The sequence below is a fragment of the Apis cerana genome, linkage group LG12, assembly GCF_029169275.1.
Source record: "Apis cerana isolate GH-2021 linkage group LG12, AcerK_1.0, whole genome shotgun sequence".
NCBI lineage: Eukaryota > Metazoa > Arthropoda > Insecta > Hymenoptera > Apidae > Apis > Apis cerana.
In genome coordinates, this window is record NC_083863.1 from 8,193,105 (window position 1) to 8,214,548 (window position 21,444).

At 35.2% G+C, this 21,444-nt stretch overlaps 2 protein-coding genes across 14 annotated transcripts in view; one reads left to right on the forward strand and one right to left on the reverse strand.

Moving 5' to 3' along the window:
* Nucleotides 1-1,217, reverse strand: part of LOC107998922 (pre-piRNA 3'-exonuclease trimmer-like) — an 82,772-nt gene extending 81,555 nt beyond the window's left edge. For all 9 annotated transcript variants that reach the window (XR_009832175.1, XR_009832176.1, XR_009832182.1 and 6 more), the window contains exons 1-2: nucleotides 1,068-1,217; nucleotides 90-218 (exon numbers count right to left, since the gene is read on the reverse strand). The gene's annotated coding sequence lies outside the window, so the exon portion shown is untranslated. The remainder of the gene's footprint in view (nucleotides 1-89; nucleotides 219-1,067) is intronic.
* LOC107998923 (leucine-rich repeat-containing protein 15) overlaps nucleotides 1-21,444 on the forward strand; it is a 105,898-nt gene that overhangs the window by 18,041 nt on the left and 66,413 nt on the right. The window contains exon 2 of one of the 5 annotated variants that reach the window (XM_028667292.2): nucleotides 2,480-2,607. The exons of the other annotated variants lie outside the window; for them this stretch is intronic. The gene's annotated coding sequence lies outside the window, so the exon portion shown is untranslated. The remainder of the gene's footprint in view (nucleotides 1-2,479; nucleotides 2,608-21,444) is intronic. 5 annotated transcript variants of the gene reach the window in all.

Below are 21,444 nucleotides of genomic sequence, written 5' to 3' on the forward strand. Positions count from 1 at the left end.
CTTTCACGCTTAGCGTTCGGAGTCGCTCGTTTATTTTCATGTTTCAAAAATTTTGCGGAAAAAATTTTTGTTATAAATTTTTGACTTACCACTTCATGTAGAATGTTATCTCTTTATAGCTGCATCTGTTCGGTATATAGCTTCCGTTACAGTTGTATCCCTTCGATATGTCGATGATAGTCACTCTTGTTCGACACGTTCTTTTTTATACTTGTACCCTGTACATAGATATATCAATATTATATATTAATATAAATGTAAAAAAATAGGTATTTTATTAACTATATAACGTATAAAATATTGAAAAATTATTTGGAAAATAAGTAAATAAATATATGATAAAATAGAATAAAGCGTATTGTTATAAATCACAATGAAATCCGAAAATGATGATTGAATTTTTAAACGACAACATTTAGCATTTATACGGTACGTAATACTAAAAATCCAATAGATTTAAAAGAGGCCACCTGTTTCTAGCAACCATGAAATAATGAGCCAGCAGAAATGAGAATCTTTACGTGCAAGCCTACCTACACGATCACCCTTTGTAACGCTGTTACATTAACCAAACGAATTTTCTGTGAAATTCCATTCTGCGGTTCGTCGTTATTTTACGAACCGAAAAAAAAAGTTCACACAAAAAATTCTTCAACAATTTCTTTTTTCAAGCGAAACTTTACAAGTAATTAATTTACAAGTGATTATTTCAAGAAAATTCGATGAGAAAATTAAAAAAATTTTTAAAGATTAATTAAACGCATTTGATTCGTAAACTTCATAATGAATGTTGTTTGATTTTACAACACGAAAATGCTATTCGATTTGAAAAATTTTAATATATTAATCTAATTAAATTATATATATAATCTAGCCAAAAATTAATCGCACTCTTACAAAAGTTCTATTTTATAATCTTCTATTACGTATTTCTAATCGAATTTCTAAAATTTTTGAATATCTTTTTTCTCGACACTTATATCGGCATTTATTCGGTAGCCTTTTGAATAGTATTTCGCTTTTATTGTCGAAAAATCTACATAATATAAAAGTTAAAATTTAATTACCTGATGTGATGATCGTTGATATGAATGATTTTGTCTTGATCCATTGCTTCTAATCAATTAAAAAATTTCACTAATTGCGACGCACTCTCACTGCTTGCACTTCATATGGACACTAACAAATTTAGCAATATTTTACCCATGATTCCCTTTGCGCATTGATCGCATGCGCAGGATCGATATCAGCGCCATTTCGTAATAATTATTACGACGTAATAATGTTACGACGCAATTTATTATTACGCATTAAAAATAAGTAATATTTATTAAAGTGTTCGATTTGTTTTACAGATTTTAACTTAATAGATTTGTTTATCGGTATTTGTAATTCGTAGTATTTTTGAACGTGTGATATGTGTGGATAATATGTGTGTTAATATGTGTGGATGAAATGTGAAATATCAAATGACGACAAAAGAATGAAAGTTGTTCAATTTTTATATATGTCGTATAATCAAGTAGAATTTGAGAAACGGATAATCTTTCCATTGCTTCGTGTTTAAATTAATGTAAGTACAATTAAATAAAACATTATAAAATAATTCGGAACGTTTATGAAAATGTTTGGTTAGAATCGACGAAGAATCGTATACATTATACGCGTTTCTGCAATATACACGATAGAAATAGAATACAATAGTAAAAAAGTTTAAAAAGAAACAATGTTTTAAAGAACAATGACAAAAATCCATAAACGTAAAAGAAAAATAACAAAAAGAAAAATTCTGGAAACGATACAGAGCGAATTACATATTCATACTATACATACGCAATAAATTTTACTCGAGTAATAATAATAATATTTGAATAATAATTGTATTCCTCTTTTATGAATTGCTTATATCATTTTTCATTATTTATGTTCTTTCTTTCTTGAATATTCTATCGATGAAATTGTAACATCAAAAAACATGAAAATTATATTAAAATAATCTGTCATCGAACAACATATATTTTTACACTTTCAATGAATGTATATAGGATTATTAATCGAGTTTAATGCGTAGCGAAATATAACCGTTTTTTTAAAAATGGAAATCGTATTGTAATTAGTCTTATTGAAAAATGACGAATATTAATTAGTTCTTATTGAAAAATGAATCACAAGGATTATATATTAAATCGTTAATCAATAACTATCGTGGTGGCAATGTGTCAACAATTCTATAAAATTTTATATCGTTGCACGTATAAATTATAACACGTTATTAATGAACTTCATTTTTTTTTTATGAAATTGCTTTTTTAACTTTAATTATCTCAAAATTAATAATAACATAAGGATTAAAATTTATTATATTTAAAAATTTATAAGAAATATAACCTTTTATCGATTTTACAAATAATTTTTTTTTATCATGAATATTATCACGAACACTATTTTCACGAACACTGATGATGTTCTATATGTTTAGGTGTTTCAATAATTCGATGAGAAGTAAACTGGTTCCGCGACAGATCATCTAGCACTGCTTTCCTGGGCACATTTCATATTCTCATTCAATACATCATACGTAAAGTTCACACATCACTGTCTTCATCAGTAAGTATCATTATATATTTCATTTTATCAATTATTTATTTTCAATTTTCAATTTTAATTTGTCCAAAAAAATCATTTTAAAATTTACATATATTCATTTAATTAATAGCACAAATGAATTATTTTTAAATTAACGATACTTGTAGTAACACGTTATTCGAATAATTAATATTATAATACGTATAAAGTCAATTATACTCGGTGTAACATTTTTAAACTATCAAAAAGTTTTTACATGAAAAATACAATATACATAGATATCTATCACAAGAAAGATTGGATTGTACTGGAATAGTGAATAAACTATAGATTTATCGACCTATATCCCAAACATTATCGTTTGATAACTTTCGGTCTTCTCTTCGCGGTCGAAAAATAGAATTCTGTGTCATTAAATTTATTTCACTACTATAAACGACAATTGAACTTCTAAATTCGAAATGTGGTACATTTATACGTCTCGAATAATTTCTTTTCTTAATTTTTAAAACTCCTCCTCGAAATATTAAACAGGGTCACTAGGGTACTTTGTGAATTTTTTAAAAATTTCCTATTTTGAATATAAAATATTTAAATTTAAAATCAATATCGAACAATCAATAATTTTTCATATACTTATAACGCTTGAAAATATTCAAGCAGGAGTATTCGTCCCTCTCTTATCCTAATAATGAAAAAATTTTAAATTTTTGCGCTTTATTGAGAATCAATTTATTTTTTATCTTCGTGAACGAGATTTAATCATCAATCAGGGATCACCGGGGACAGGATTAGATGGCGTGAATGGACATGTAAGAACGTTATAACGTTAAGATCGATAAAATTTCTCGTGTCGGTAACGAGCGCAATTATCTTCGGACGTTCTGGAATCGAAATATCGATTACGCGTTTAAGTAAAAGCCTTGAGTCATAGCATACCGTTGATGTCTGTCTCACCGTTCCTCTTCACGTCAAGCACACTCGCTTCTCGAGCGGCTATGAAACAGCAATAGATGTCTCGTGTAAGTGGCCGCGTCTTCCAAGATAGAAAAATGAGCAAGAAGGGGAGGGATTACAAGCCGCGGCGAACGAGGCAAAACGGAATTGCGATATTTTATTCTTACCACGAGGCCGTGGCTGTGTGTAGAGCAATTTCTTACACATTTCAAATCCATATTTCGAAATGTCATTTTCATTTAATCCGGGCAAGCTTCCAGAAAATACATTTCTCGAATTGAATAACTAAGATTGAGAACACGTTTGTTCCCATCTCGAATAGGTTCAATCGCATTGTCGAGAATTTTGCGAGGATTTTGTTTACACACGTTGAAACAATATTATTGGTTGAGCGTGGATCTACACCGCTGTTTCTAAGTATTGATTTAATGAAAATTTACGTGTACGTAATATCGTATAAAAAGTTTGACAAGGAATAAAATTAATCTCCAAAGCGAATATATACGTGCAAGTTTTAAGTACAATTTCGATGCCCGATAAGAGGAGGATAAAATTTTTTCCGCCGAATGAATTCATTAATCAATTTTTCCCTTCCTCGAATCGATTTCAATATTCTTGGATTTCTATCCTTATTATTTTTTCATTTCCAACTTTATCCTACCCACCGACACAATTCGAATCTAGATTAGCGAGGTCTGCGGCGCACGTTTCATCCCTTCTTTCCCTCGATTATAGGGAAACGGTAAAATCGATACCGCGGTTTGTCTTGTTCAACCCCATTCGATGGTAACGTGTTAACGTTCCAACTGTACTCGTGCAATGACGTAACCGTTAACGATACGTCAATACGTCTGTCAGCCGGCTGGAAACCTCGTATTCTTATCTCTCTCACTTCCTATCGCGCGTTCCAAATTCCCTCGAACACCAATCGCCTCTTTCCGATTAGCTTCCAAGATTATTCCAGTCTTTCCTCTTAATACTCTATTTACGGATGTTCCCAACATGGCGAAACCGCCACGAAACATAACATTTCCTGTAGATAGCCGCGTCGTGCTACAACTTCCGATAGAGCTTATTCGTGAACAACATTTTCAGCGTTGTAACTGCGTAAGAGAAACACACGCAACCGGAATAATTTCGTATCTCGTTCTTGGATAAGAGTGGAATTTAGGTAGGGAGAATGTGTTTGCCGAATTTTTTTATTCGGGAAAAGTGATTCATGGATCAATTAACGACCCTCTGCCAAGGATAAATAGAATGCTCCTTCTCGAAGAATTCCTTCTCTTAAGGTGTACATTCTTCTTCCTTTCAGAAGCTTCGAATAATTGGAGAATATATTTCTCGAAAGTGAATAATTGATTGGATTTTTTCAATAATCTTCGTTGATGATGAAACGTAGGATAAAATTATTTTCCTTGTTTCCAAGATAAATCTTTCTTTACACTTACATATAGTATCGTAATTTGAGTACGAACCGATACACCAGAACAGCAGAATTAAAAATTCATTAGCCCCAAGTGGTGGCTTTATTACACTCTGAAAATCGTCAGCTGTTTTCGCTCGAACCCTCCGTATTTGCCCTCCAGTTTAACCTTCTCGAGCGATCGTATCGCTAATGGATGGAACAGTTTGATCGCGTTTGAATATGTCCTTTTGTCCCGTCACGATGCTTTTAACAAAGCTTTTCAAATATACAGGTATTTCGGCCGCGCGTTTATGAGACAGTTACTCGATACACTCTATTTTTTTTTTCTTCGAGGCTAAAAATATTAGAAATTTCACAGGTAGAAATACGCAGGCATTTTTCACAGGTAAACGTGTGGGAAACGTTCTACGTTATCCAAGAAATATCTGGAGACGGTGTAATGGAAAATGTCCTATCTCCTCCTACTCGTATTTTCGCAAGAAATGCGGTAACAAAGTTGTATTTTAATCTTTTTTCCCTTCTGTTCCGCTCTTTCCATTTGCGGTTCCGATACTGTTATTTCAATGAAGTTTCGCGAAGTGGCGAGACCGTTCTGAAAAGCTTTTCGACGATCGTATCTGTTATCACCGGGAACGAGACTACGTTTACATTTCATTTCATGCTTCATTAATTTTTAACGCTCCTCGAATCCGGTCGAATTGCCGCTAATAACGGACAAATTTTCGGGGCCAAATTTGCCGAAGCAACGGAAATTAGATATTTCTTAGAATCCTATTATCGAAATTTTCCACGTGCGATAGCTTTGTACGAATAAATTAATAATTTTCCAATCGCAATGACTCAAAAAAGAAGTTTTTCTATATCCTTATTTTTGATACACACTTCAACTTAGAGATTCGACTTGTAGAGTAGAAATTCACGATTGATTCTCAGAATCGATTTCTCGGCAAAAGGAGGAAACGAGAACGTTTGGAGAGAGATAAAGCCACAAAGCAGAGCGGGGATTCGTTATCGTTGGAATAAACGTGGCGGGAAGAACGATGGTGGAATAAAAAACGCATTCTGCTCTCGCATGGTAAATTTTAGCACGGGATGGAAATTGTCTCGGATCTCTGTGCAACAGAGTTTCCGGATACTCGAATCAGATGCGAATATTTCGCGGATAAGAGTCGTCGTTCTCGTCTTTTCCAGTAAATTCAGACCGCACGAGCGAATATCCTCCGTTTTCATTATTAATATTCCTATCTTTATGCGATTTCGTTTTCTCACGCCTTCCACGCTTAATTTAAATTTCCGCGATTAATCCGATTATTCGTGGAGAAATAAGAGTATTTTTTATCAATGGAAAAAAATTGAACGAAATATGAATATGCGTATATCGATGAATTTCTTGACTTGCCTCTTGATTGGTGTGGCGCGATGTACAAGGCGTTTCCTTCGAATTATCGATTAATTTCATTTAAAATTTGAGCAAGAAAAATATCAAGTGGATTTGCTCGATCTTGTAACGAGGTTGTATCGAGATATGAGAATAAAAGGAATAAAAATGTGGATTAAGTTACCATTATGAACTTTTAACGTAATTCAAGATTATCGAGGAGCGATGTATCGATTAAAGGTAATCCAGAGATATTGAAAGTTCTTCGCGATAAGCGATTACGAAACGAAGGCTACCGTTCGAATTTTAAAAAGAGAGGAGAAGATTATATTTTGAGCACGTGAGTTAGTTTAACCAAGTTCCGATTGAAATCCCCGTCCTTTAATCGGGATTGTTCGAGCGTTATTTATATGCATCGACGTCCTACGATTTTCCATTCCCACTTGGAGAATTTCTAAAGAGTTCCATTGTTCGCAAATTTCACGGTAAACTTATCTTTTTCGAAATCCAAAGTTTCAAACTTGCGATGAAACTGCCGGCGCTGACGTACACGTCTACGTGTTCCGTGTTTTAACAGTTTACCCGACAACTCTTCTCGCCATAAAAAATCATCTAATTCGATAAAAACTCCAACTACTTGTTCAAATTGGAAATAATTCGTGTAACTTGTTCGCATAACTCCTAACTTAAATATTTAATTATGAATTTTACCGATGTTCAATCATCGTCAACATCAAACATTTCAAATAATTATATTAATTTATAAATTTAATCCTTTCGAAAGTAGAAATTGAACCTAATCTTTGGAATTTTTAAAATTGTTTCCATAGATTTCACGTATCAAGAAAATAATTCCAGACACATGGTCATAAAACTTTTCGTGAAATAGTATTTTTAAAAGGATTAAATTCCTCTTTTTTCCCTTTTTTTTTTCCCTTTCTTTTTTATTCGCGTCTTCGAAATATCGATATCTTACATGGAATAAAATATCATCGGTGAAATATAAAAATATAGTTGTAAGTAGATTTCGTGCCGTTTCGAGGCACGTGTACCTCGATGGAATTGTATCGAAGAGGACGTAAACTGCTTTGGCATACGTTCCACAACTGAAATACGCAGTCTTTTACCCGATGAAACAAGATTTCTTTTTGAAGTAAATTCCTTTATCCGACTTTCATCGAGAAAACTTTCATCACTCGAGCCACGGGCGTGCAACCTGGCCGTGAAATCAATCGAATACATCCGCCCGATACCGGAAAATATTACCAAACCACTCTTCGTCTGATTAAATGTTGTCGACCTAATACGAATGTATCTCCCGCGTTTGGGGTTGGACTAACGTTGATGGAACGATTCGAAATAGAAGAAAATGCCACGAGATGGAATTACTCTCCGTTATTCTCCGTTTATACAAAACAAATTGGAAATATTATTTAAAAATTGATTTGGAATTTCTCGTGATTAAGAAATTGATTTTAAGAAAAAAACTCGATTACTTTTATAATTGGATCGATACTCTTTCTCGATATTTTATATCTTCGTCTGGTCGATGTTGGATAAAATATTTTTCGAATCGATTCTTCCAATATTTATTATTCTAACGGATACATTCTACCTTTTTCGATTGTTCGAATATTGAAAATGTCGGAGAGATATAAAATCTGTCTCGAGATATTTTCAGACGTAACGTCATGGCGATACTCTTAAATAATTCAAACTGTTCTCTGTATTGGAAAAAAAATGTAAAAGTTCTTCCAGAGAAATTCCAACAAAATTATCGCAACTTACGATAAAAACTGAGCGATGATACTGAGTGTGCCTGCTTAGCATGCTGCCAGCATCGTGGCCTAAAAGAATATTCCTTTTCAACATTAGTACAATTTTTAGAGTAACCTTTTTACCGTCTCACGCCACTGTACCTTTCCTCAAAAATATGAAAATCTCGAATTAGCTAGAAATTCTTATTTTACTCATTACGAGTGAAAAATAAAATAAAATATACATGTATATAAAATAATAATAATTATCGTAAAATATCGTTAAAAATTTATTCGCGAATAATTCGTAATCTCTGGCGCTTTGGTATAAATCGAACGTTATCGAAATAAAAACAAAAATGTGGATGAAATGTTGGAAACGAGGAAATTAAAAGCACGTATTTATTCGATATGATGAGAGTTTATGTTGTTGATACGCCAATACCGGGCTCGTGCTCGCATTGTCGCGTTTGTAGGACAAAGAAAGAGAATGGAAATCTGGGCTAGAAAAATTAAATAACTTTTAACGACACGCGTCCCCTTCTTTCTTCTCCTTTCTCTTTTTTCTATCATTTCATTGAAAATTGCAAAATTGCATTCGTGCCAGATTAGCTACCGTCTTCCGGGTTTGAATGAATAAAAGTCGAGGGAAGAGAGAAAGCTTAAATAAGAAGAAGCTTTTCGTAATGCAATAAACGTGTTTAAAACTAATTTAAGTTATACGGAAACTCACTTCCTTTTTACACTTTAATACTTATAAGCTCTTTGACTTCTCCCACTCTTCGCTCTCTTCTTTGTCTTTGTCGTAATTAATTCATTCGCTATTTATTTCACCCTCGGGTGAACTCTCAGAATCCTTATCTACGTGTACATCTTTCTCGATGGAAACGTAGATTTTTCTCCTGCGAAGAAGAATCGTCCTTGTATTCGGTATTGAAGAGGAATTTTCAAGTGTACACTCGTTCTCGAATTTAATAATCGTATTTACAAAAAAAGAATCTTGTCCATTCAACGAGAAACTTTCCTTTCCTGTGAAACGCGATACAATTTTATTCAAAATTGTATTATATTCGACGATTGCAACTCCTCTTATTCGATGTTGTTCAAGAAGAAACAGTCGCGCGTACCTTAGAGATGCGATAATTTTATTCAAAATTATATCGTTGGATAAATTTTAATTCAACCTTCGAAACTTTATTAACACGCTTTATTTACATAAATTACATTTTCCAAGATATCTCCTTTATTTCCCATATTCCTCGAAGAACAATTTTATTAAAAATTATCCCATTTTTAATTCCACTCAATAGATTATATTTCGAAACAGATATTTTTATTATCTTTATTTCTTTTTTTAAATTTTATTACTTTTTACGAATCAATGCGATAAAATCGAGTCTGCGAGAAGGAAGTCTGGTTCTTCATAACCGGAAGAACTAGAGAACAGTTTGCGAAAGAGCGTGGTACGAGCAACCGAGGAAATTGAAAACATTCCCGAAGACGAGTCTTTTAAAAAAATTCCCATTTTATCCGTCAGTACTTTCCTCCCCCATTCCCCATCCTCGTCGTTATCTTACCTCTTTAACTTCTCGTCTATCTATCCATTTATCCTCGTCCTCGGCGAAGAAAAGATGCTCGTTTCGTTCCTTGCTTTACTCGAAACAGAAAACAAGCTGCGCTTGACAGAACTTTGTTTACCCTACTATACCACCTTCCTTCCTCTTCACGTTCGCATTACGTTCGCCCCTCGTCCTTTTAATCCTATTTATTCGCCTTTTGTTAACCACGCTTTCTACCTAACTTCATTTGCCGAAATTCATTCCCAGCCGAAACTGAATTTCATCCTCTTCTTCCTCTTCTTTCTCCTCTTATTCTTTGTTCCGGCAGGTTTACGTACCACGGAATATCGCACGGGTTTCGTCGATTTTATCGACTTCTGTCGTTCCATTTCTTCGATAATATAATATTACTCAAAAAATATTATAGATTCGCGATACCATTTTTTTTTCTTTCGATTCCAAGGTAAATTCGAAATGTGTTAATTCCGAATTATAATAAAATCTAGTTTGGTAATAAATGGTCAGAAGCTTGTGGTTTCTAGGAGAGCAAACTGTCTTGCACGCTCGAGACGAATCACACGCCTGGGAAATCTCGCGTGATTTAGGTCTAGATTCTTTAAGGAAATGAAACGAGCTTAATCTCTCGTCTAAATATTTTTCAAACCGTTTAATTCGCTATTTCCAGAGTTGATAATATAGAAAAGAGTTCCTCTTGTCTTCGTTCCGTCCCAGATTCGACGTATTTCTACAAGACAATATTCGCAAAGGATAAAAAGAAGGATTATTATATCTTTTATATTATTTTTCCTATCTAGAATTGGCTCGTACGTGACAATAAATCCAACGACGTCTAAATGCAATAACGAAAACAAGCGAAAAAAAGAAAAATACGGAAGAATTTCTAGAAATACTCATCGTTCACCCGTGCTTCGAAGCGACAAATTCAAAGATTGTTCATCCGATGATACATTCCACTACCCCGGTTACACTCGTTTCCTCGAATAAAATTGTTTTCAAGACTTGTCTTCTGATGTATTACCCTTTCCTTCGGCTGCCGCCACCCACCTTTCCCCCTATTTTTCCCGCGAAACTCGCGAGATATACGGTGTTACGGATCTCACGGGTGCTCTCCCTTTAAAACGTGGCTCGATCTTTCACTCGTTTCCTCCTTTATTCCATTCGAGTATTTATACCGAGCTCTTTCTCTCATAGACCTCGAAACGAGTTCGAGTTTCCAATGACGTTTATTATTCGTGCGCATGGACGAAAAATTCCCCTCGAATCGCTTCTTTCGAATCATTTCCTATGAAATCGCGAAACGTATTCGGCCGATTTGGTTTATCAGTATGGCGTTAAACGAGATCGCGATACGTTTGAATTAAAAGTTACGAAATTAAATATATCCTCCAATTTTTTTTACAAATTTTATATTTTTTTCAGTACTGAAACAATAAATGCTTCGCTTGATAAATAAATTTTATTGCAGAAAGAAAGAAGTACAAAAATGTGTAACTAACAAGAATATATTGCGTCGTATTGTTCAAAGTTGCAAATTTAGCAAACTAAGTTATTCAAAGAAGAAACGATGAAAGGTAAGAAAGTTTGAAAATTGTTGAAAAACGTTTATCATGAATTTTAACTTTACCTATAATTATATCCAATCTGAACGAATTTATCTATCGCGTCGCAAAAGGATCTCTCGCGTTAAACAAACTTTTTTATCGACGAAATGAAGAAAGTCGTTGAACTGAAATTTTTCCTCTCTCACGAGCGAAATTCCTTCCTGATTTTCCTTATTGTATTTGATTTCGTTTTGTATTCTCCTCTCGATCGATCTCCACCATCTTCGCTCACCTCTCCGTTTTCCTTGTAAATATTGCATTATATAAAGTGTTCTCCAAATGGACAAATTTCTCTCCGCGGTGGAGAAAGTGCAAATCGTTTCGAAATTGTTTGCGATCTTCTCCTCGAAATCCCCTCGAAAAATCGTCTCGTCTTTCATTCTACGGAAAAAAAAAAAAAAAAAAATTATTATCCTTCGAGAAATGTGATACGAACAATAGGACGCGACAGTCAAAGAAATTCTCGATTATGCGATCTAAAATTTATCCATCGCGCGATCGAGCTTTTTAAATTTCAATCTGTTCAACGATTGATTGATCTTTGTGCCACTTGGCGTAATTTCAATGTTATTGGATAATCTGATTATTTGAAAATTTAATTGGATAATAATTAATTGAATAATATAATAATAATAATCGAATTATTATTTCTTTTTTTCTTTCCCTTCTCGAGGGATAGAATTATACAAGCTTTGAGTTTTTCGTCGTTGATTCGACAACTTTTCTCAGGGATAGCGAATTCAATTCAGTTTTTATTCAGTTTTTATTGTGTACGAATAGTATTCGAGGAAATTATCGCTTAAAAAATTTTCAAACTCGATTTATCCAAGAAAACGAAACCTTCGAGATATATAATTTTATTCCATTCTCTTTCCATTCAATTTTACCCATAGAACGAGTTGTGGAGTAAGCAAAATATACGCACTGCATATGGCAATATTTATATTATTTGTATCACCTAATTTGGAAAATTGCCTCTCATTTATCGGGCGGACGATCGAGACGAATGTAATCGCAGGAAAGAAAGAGTGAACCGCAGGCTAAAGAAGGCAATCGCGAACTCTTTTCACGATGACGTAACAAGGGGAGGGGGTGGAGAAATTTTCTCAAACTTATTATACTCTTTTTCCAACGTAACAGTTTTAAAAACTTTTCATCCCGCATTCTATATTTCTTGGCCCCTGCGATTTCTTCGCAAATTTCTCTCTTCAACCCTTTGCCAAACCTTCCCTCCTCGCATTCATGTTTCTTTTTTGGATTTAATTTCGAAATTCAGCATTAAATGCATAATTGAAACGCGTAATCGGAACGATTAATCCGTTCGAAAATCTCGTTCGATGGTGTATGTTTAAAAATTCAGGACGATTCGTGCAATAATTACGATTTGTTTCACGAACAATTTGGTGAAAATAATTGGTCGGTTGGTTCGAAATATGTAAATAGAAAAATAATGGAATAAAGTGTATACTTAAAAGGATAAGATTGGATTTCACGGGATTAAATTAATTGACAGCTACAGGATTCGAAATTAGAATTTATAGAAGGTTAAAAAGTTTGTTTTATGGATACGATCTCGGATTATTACTCTGGAAACTGAAATCCATATATCAAATTTATTTCAGTACCGTTTCTAATGTAACGGTGAAGAGAGTTATGCAAATTAGAATTTATTCGAAAAAGTGGAGGGGAAATGATTTAAATCACAAAATACTCCCCTCGAAAATTAATCCTTCTACCGTGTTTGGCTACATGCGACCCAATTGCATTTTCGTATTAATTCAACTATTTTCCGTTAAAATTTACCGAAATTTAGAATTATTGTGATTCTGTCATAATATATAATTATTTTACATCATCACATCATTACACGAAATACCGTTTCGAGATGCAAATAAATTTTCTCGTCAAATTTATCAAAAAAAAAAAAAAAAATATGCAATCATAATTGCCACGAGATTAAACTTCAGACGCGTGATAACGATGTAATATGTTCGTTAATTGGGAAATAAATGATTACACCTCAAAGGAGGAAAGATAAACGGATGCAGATATCGTGCGAGGTATTAAAAGATCGGATGGTTGGCATAAAAGTTGCACCAACATCTCGAATTCGCACCATTTCTCGACCACTTGGATCCATCCGTAATCCACCTCTCGAGATGTCACGTAATAACGAAGTCGTTGAGGCGAAACGCGTTTCGTGACATTTCGCAGCTCGGAAATACACAATTTTCCCTCTCGACTCTGCTCGAATTGGGTCATTCACTTTCATCGTTCGTCAATCGTTGTCCAACCGAATGCGACAACTTTCCCTTCTGTTTCGAAACTTGAAATTTTTCTATTTGATGGAACAAGAAGATTCGACGACGGAAGATTGGAAACGTTGTTTCGGAGAGATTAGGGATATTGGTAGTAAAAATGCTTCGTTGGAGAAATTAGAAAACGAATTCGAGGACAAATCTAATTATGAAAAAATATCAGAGCATTGGATTAGAACGTTTTTTAATTAATCTATTACGTTAACCTTGTTAACGTGAGTCGTTAGCGTGATACACGCTATATTGTTCAAACTTATTCACTTTATTGTTGCCATTTTGTATAATAATCTTTGATTAGATCTTTAAAAAAAAGCTGTAATATTAATCACAATTTTTTACTTGGAGTGAAAACGTTTATCGTGTCTCGTTTTCAATAATCGTTTAGCGTTTACGAAGCAAAGGAAAAAGAATACACGATAATTCACGTAGCGTAAAAGTTAAAAACCTGCTCGAAAGGTTAACTTTATCTTTGGCTCGTCAACTTCTCATCAAAATAAAATAACATTCCATCGCAAAGCTCGAACGTCCGCTTATCGTTCTTCAACGACGTTCAATTTATTCGACGCGTTTCTCGAACGGCATATGTTTACAATTGAGGAACATAAAAAGAGGAACATTAGTACGTATTTGCCGATAACACGCTTGATCGTTGATAAAGGAAAAAACGAATGCTCGTTAGGGATCGATGGCCGTTGTTCGCGATGTCGATCGATGTCGATTAATCCAGCTCCTCCGGTCACTGGATGTCAGTTTGACAAAGTGGTCGGAAAAAGCGACGCGAAGATCGAATCTCGACACCGGGAAAAATTTAAAGAGATGCGAATAAAAGGGTGAACGAGACTTTGATAAATTGCATTGTCGTTGGATATTTCCTCCGCTGATTTCGTAAAATTGGTGGACAGAGAGAGGAGAAACGAACGAAAGGAGAAACTTACGTCACTTACGACACGAACGGGGATCCAGCGTCGAAAGGAAAGGAATGTCGAGAGGATTTTATCGAACGAGAATAATATCGGGTGGGGAAATGAATGAAGAATACTCGGGTCTCGAGTGTTCGAGATCACGGAAGAAGGATCCTCGAGAACGGATGAATATCGGGCAAGTGTAGATTTTGCCTTCGATTGTGATTGGAAAACTGGTTTGTTAAAGTTGTCGCGGTCGTTTTTATAATTTTTCGTCGCGGCGATCGAGCGAAAGTGTTTGTCGGAAAGGAAGGAAGGTAAGATCGGTTGATTGAAACTCGTCGATTCGGGGTTAGTGATCGCGAGTAGCCGAGGCGAGGCAGAGAAACGAGAACGGGGCTACGTAAGTTGTGGGAAACGAGAGAGAAGGAGAGATGGAGCGAGAGAGAAAAGAAGACGGGGTGGAAAATCGATAGAACGAGGGTCGCGTACGCGCCGGTTCGAGAACGAAGGCGCAAAAGTTTCGGCTATAAAATTATGCCTATACGAGGTTGGGACGGGTTGCTCGGGAAGAGGAGATCGTAGTCGCGGGAACGGTATTAGAAACAGGCTTATCCACGGCCGAAATCAGAAAATGCCGACTTAAGCCGACTCCACGCTGTAAAAACGACGATAAGATTATCTTGCTTGATCCCGTTACGAGCGAGCTTTTCGTCGTTATAAACTCACCGAGTATAAATTTTTCCTTTTCCCACTTTTTCCCATTTCCCTCTTGTCTTCTTCTTATGTTCCTCCTTATTTGTCATCTATAAATTTGAAAACCTAACGATTCTTCTTAATCTTCGCTCCTCTTTTTCTTCTTCCTCTTCTTCTTCTTTATTGTATGTATTTATTCGAAAAGTGAGTTTGGAAATTTGACGATTTGTTCTTTGCGAAAAGGAAGAGAATTTACCCATGTTTGTCAACTTCTTTTTCCTTCTTCTCCTCTTTTTCCTTTTTTTTCCACGAATTTGAAAACTTGAGCCTGGAGATAAATTCCCTCGGTTTAATAAAATACTTAAATTGCAATTCTCTTGTTGTATTAACATCGGTTTTATCGCAATTTTGATTTCGAAATTTTCCTACGAAATTAGATGAGAGAAATTACGATTTATTTTTATTTTTTACACTTAGATTTCATAAAGGAGAAATATCTCGGTTCTAAAATAATGACATTTTTACCTATCCAAAGATAAATCGCGATAGCAATATCTCGTAAGAAAACTTTAAATTATCGGAGCCACGGAAGACTTCCTTTCCATTTAACGGTTGATATATGAGCGACACGCGGTATATCCCTAGATCCTGTTCTCTAATGAATTTTTCTTTTTTACCGCTCTTGTAGCCGCTTCAACTTTTTCATAAATATTTCTCTTGTTTAACGTTAAACAATTTTTCTCTTTCAACGAGAAAGAGTAGGACGAATTCAAATAGAATTTTATCTTTCTCTTTAAACGGTAAAAAAATAAAGAAATAAATAAAAGTAAAAAATTCGATGAAAGTAAGTTCTTAAAGTATAATTTTAAGATTATTTATAAAAGAATCGTATTATACTTTCGTGTTTTTTTATTTTTTTTATCAAGAACGACATCTCCTCAAATTTTTACTCGAATAGCAACGTGGAACAAGATTGGCGATACGAATGCATGAAATAGAAATCTACGTACAGAGAACTTGTATTCATGAATAACCGTGGTATTCTATTTGGCCAACGCGAGGAGGATATTGTCTCTGAGAAATTTATTTCGTTCGACCGTATCGAGTAAAGTTTTCCACCAGTGTTTCGTGTTATCTGCGATACATTTCAAAGAAGCGGGAAAGGAGGGAGAAAAACATTTAATTGGAAATATTTTAAAAACGTATTTTCATCGTATTATATACGAAAAGATGTCTAATAAAATTTTTATGTTTAGTAAAAGAGATGTTATTTTCTTTATGACAACTTTTCGTTACAACTTGAGCTTGTCGAGATTGAACTCGACTTTAGATTGTACGAGGTGTTGGAGGATTTAAAGTGGAGTTATTACGTAAGAAAAATAGTATTTAAAAAATCATAATGTAAAAAGGGAAAGGAAGGAAATATACGTACGACGTATCGCGATGAAAAGAAGAAAAAGACTATGAAATAAAATTATCTCGTTGCGCGGGGAATAACGAAGAAAGAAAAACTATTACGATCCAACTCGTAACTGACCAATCCAAAATAATGAATATCTAATAAAGGAAACGAAACCAGTGTGCTGCAACTTCCGCGATAATGTATTATGCCAGCGAGAGAAAATTTTCAAAAGATGAAAATATAAATCCGACCCGTTTAAATTCTCCTTTTCTTTTTCTCTGTCTCCCTTCTTGCAAGATATCTTGCAAAATCTAACGATCGATGTAAATTCCGATCGTAGTACAGATTTTCAAATCGATTCGTCGGAATGAAACGAGAATTAGACATGAAATACACGAATAAAACTGAACGATTCACTTCTGATTGCGGAAAATATTATCTCGTTCGACTATATAATTCCCCTAGACAATTATGAAACTAGAATTTATCACATCCCTCTTCGACCCTGTCGCATAAAAATAATATGCGTACACGAATGTACGAATGCACGTAACTTGATTCAAACTTAATTTCCTCGACAATTTATCATATTCTCGACCGTACGATTACGATTCCCAAACGATCGTGTCGAAAATGAGGAGCTCTCCTAAAAAGATATACACGTTTGAAAATAAGATATATTCCAAATTCGTTAGATAGTAAATAATTTATTTCTACAATGCACCTCCTCTTGTCAGATATTCGTATTCTTTCACTTTATCCATATTCAAAGATTAATTTCCAATTTCTCCCTAATTTTCCTAACGAATCCGTGTCGATTAATTCGAATAACGATCGATCTTTCGCCAAAGCGAGATTTCGTCCGCGATAATTCCTTGACCCGCTATTCCTGTTCCACGATATCGAGGCCGCGTTTATCGCTCGGTGATATCGCGAAAACGCATTCACGGATGAACCTGGTTTCGTTAACGGCGAGCCACGCGTTCCTCATTGGCATACGAATGTACAGCCGACCAAGAAATAGACGCGTCCATTGTCACGCATTTCGTGTATATAGCGAACAGAGCCGCATTTCCGTCACGATTCCAACGTGTGCGGTGAAAGCACAACGGCCTAATAAATCAGACAAAAGGCGACGATGCACGCGTTCCTTTGTGTCTAGGGACAAAATGGAGAGGAGAAGCGCGTGGGGGATTTCGAATCGAGGATTTCGATCTTCGAGGGATCGTGGGCGGGTGGTCGGGTATATCGTTCGTTTGTGCCGCAATAATGACGTAATAATGGAGGATTTTAGGGTGAAATTTTTCCCAATTCTCAATCCAGAACGAGGATGTTAAAATTTAAAATCGGTGCTCGAAAGTAGTTGTGAAATTCTATAAAGAGGAAAAATATTTAATTGAAATTGTAATTAAAAAGTAATTCTTTTTATTTATTTATTTACTTCTCCGCCGTGGAAAATGAGTAATAATGTATTACACGTCTTCAAATGTATTCTATGTAAGAGATCTAAGTATTTAAAAAAAAGGAAAAATAGGTTCGAATAGACAGATTTGGATGATTAATGGATATAGGAGAAATGAAGAGAAATTCTTCAATTATTCGAAATTTTTCATAATTTCTTTGATTAATATCGAGCCAGAGATGGAATATAAATTCGACGTCTCGCTTTTTAACGTAAATCCATAACAAATAATTCACTCGCAATCTGATCGAATATTCGCCAAAATTTAATATCGATTTTCAACGAGATTACTATATAAAATCATTTATGGAGAAGCCTGATTGGGTCGGACCAACTGTTTTCGAAAGATCACTGTGTTCGAGTGCAGCCTCGAAAATTGCATGGATAAAACGGGATACCGCAACGTTCTATCAATAATTGCAGTTTTCAACGTATACTTGCTCGTTTTTCGGTACATCAAACCCGTCTCGTTTCTCATGCGGGAATTTTGTCGACAACAACAGGCTCGATATTCCTTTCTAATTATTATAATTTTAAATTTACAATTTTTATCTCACGCTTTTACGTTTTTACAAATTTTCTTCCATTCGCGAAAGCTATTAACCGTTTTCAGATTCGGGAACAATAATCAACCTCAAAGATCTGAAATAAAGCTAAAGATGTTCGTATCGAGTTTCTCGAATAGCTATTCGAGAAACTCGAGAAATTGTTTCATAGATAGAATGCTTTGCACATCTCTGACAGAGGTATAACGTTGAGAATCGGGATCAAGATAACAAGACGAAGATCCTGATACTTGGTGTATCTGGAAGCAAAGTTCGAAGTGAAGCCAACCTGATTTCGCGATGAATGAACACTCGACACTTGTGTCAAATTTATACTCGTCATTCTCCTCGCATTTTTGTACTGGATTTTTCCGCTTCGTTTAATCTCCCGCGGATATCTAATGCCTTCAACCAGTTTATAATTTCTAAATCCTTTTCATAATTAAAAATAATACTTTTCATACAATGGAATTGAAGAAATCGAAAGAAAGAGCTGATCTCCGTCGTCTAAATCTAACTTTACTTTAATCTAACTCGAGTGGAATTACTAATTGTATACCATTCTTTTATAAATTTATCAATCATTCCGTTTAACGCTTCGTAACATTTTCATTTTAACCGCGATTGAAAATCTTCGAAAACGACAACCACGAAGAATTAGTATTTTTCTCTTTCCCCGAAATTCTTCATCGATTTTCACCGAGTAAAATCGACTCTTCAAAAGTTAAAACGCGACAAATACGACCTTTCTCTTTAACTTTCAATTTAATCGCAGCGCGACCGAATCTCGTTTTAAGCACGTTCGGACTAATAAACACCATTAAGCAGAGACTTAAACGATGCTTCTTCTCTCGCGCAAATTGCAGTCCGCCTTCACGCGTTTAAAACGCCTGTTCGCCTCGCTTTAAAATTTCGAAAACTACTTTTCACGATACCTTCCTCGTCACTCCTCTTTCGAAAAGGGAATGATACTTTTACTTTCCAACTTTTTCATTTCCATCTCGTTTCTAGAGCAAATTGTTCGGATTAACAGCGTGTAACAGGATTTTTTCCTTTCTTTCCTCCTTTCTTTCTTTTTTTCCCTCTCTTTCTCCCGCATTAATCCGAAACGCGGGTTGCGAAAAGGTTGGAGGAACGTGCAACTTGAATGAGCTATCACGGAAATTACTCGTTTGCCGACTCAAGGGTGGTGCGAGTTTTTTGCTTCGGTAATTTCCGTCACGTGTCATAGGGGTTAACTATGCTAATAGACATTTTTTTCTTTTTCCCCCTCCTCCACGGTAAACGCGATAATTCCCTCGTACTTGTGGGGATCGTGCCTGAATCCAGAGGCGTAGAGACGCGTTAAAAGACGAAACGACACTCTTCCATTTTCCTTCTTACTTGTTTACTCGAGAAGGGGATTAAGTTCGAAAAGATTTTTAATTTTATTTCGACTTTTGGAAATGGATATTTACACTTTTAGAATACACGTTTATACACGTTTTGTGGGTGGTAATATTTGTATATAGGAATGGAAGGTAGTTAATTCGCCTCGAGTGGGTGAACGAAGTTTATTTCAGCGCTTGACATTTGTATTCATATTTTCGTCCTTCGCGTTTTAAACTTCCTTCCATCCGATGGACAGTGATATACTTTATTAACGTCTCTCACACGTAGACTGCAATTCTTCTTTTTACCTTTTTACCAGATTCTTTTTAATCCAGAATCCGCATCACGCTTAAGGAAAGGACGTAACACAAATTATCGATCGTCCTCTCGGCGATCAGGATTCCAAGTTAATTCGAATTCCAAGTTATTCAAACTGGAAATATTCGGAATATCGCGGTTTCACGTCACGTATACCGGATTTATTAACCCGTGGAAATTCTCCAGCCGCCGTATTCTCATCCGAAAGAAGAAAGTTTGGTCGGTCAGCGGAGATTCGGGGCGGAAATTCGGCGAGTCGAAGTCGTTCCGATATTTTCCTCGAGCGGAACGCGATTGAAAATTGCCCCATCGTTTCATTGCGAGGTACACGCGAGGAATATCTTAGGGAAGAAAAGTGTTTCGAAACGATAATGGGCAGAGTTTCGCAGAGATCCGTGGATAATGCGCGGGAGGAAATTACGCTGGTCGATTTCGATCGAGGGGTATTACTTCCGCTTTCTCGCGAGCGGTAAAAAATTTCTCGTCGCTCTTTCGACGGGAATCGTTTAAAAGAAAAGCGCGTTGGAGATATTAATCGCTCGATTTAATTAAGTTCGCAGAATCTTAGTCCATTTCTTCCGAATGATTAATTTTCTCCGTCGACGTTTTTCGGTAAATAAAATGGTTAAAGCAGCAAGGTTGTTGCGTGTAATTCGAGCATTAAATCGAGATCGAACGATTCCACGTTTGACGAGTTAATTAATTTATATAAATTTACATTGCTCTCAAGTTTTACGTATCATATGAAATTTATCGCGAAGAATATAGAAAAAGGATCGAGGTAGCCTATTCTAAATCTAATCGTTGCCAATCGAGAGTGGAAAAAATCGTAGAACGAAAATTGATGATCTTATTCGAACCACGAGTGTGCAATTGCCCAACAATCAATCTTTTTATTTCTACTTTATCGCCAAGGATAGGGAAGGATAGATACACCAGCTGTATTTCACTTTATGCCATCGTATAACCAGAGCAAACGTAAAAAAGATGCCGACGCTGCATCCGATGTTACGATCTTCAACTCTGTATAATCGTAAAGATACGGTTAAGTATCGATATCTCTCTAAGTTGACGATATCCGAAATACCGCTCCGAATATCATCGAGAAAGTATGGGTAGTAAACTATGGATGAAACCAAAGAACG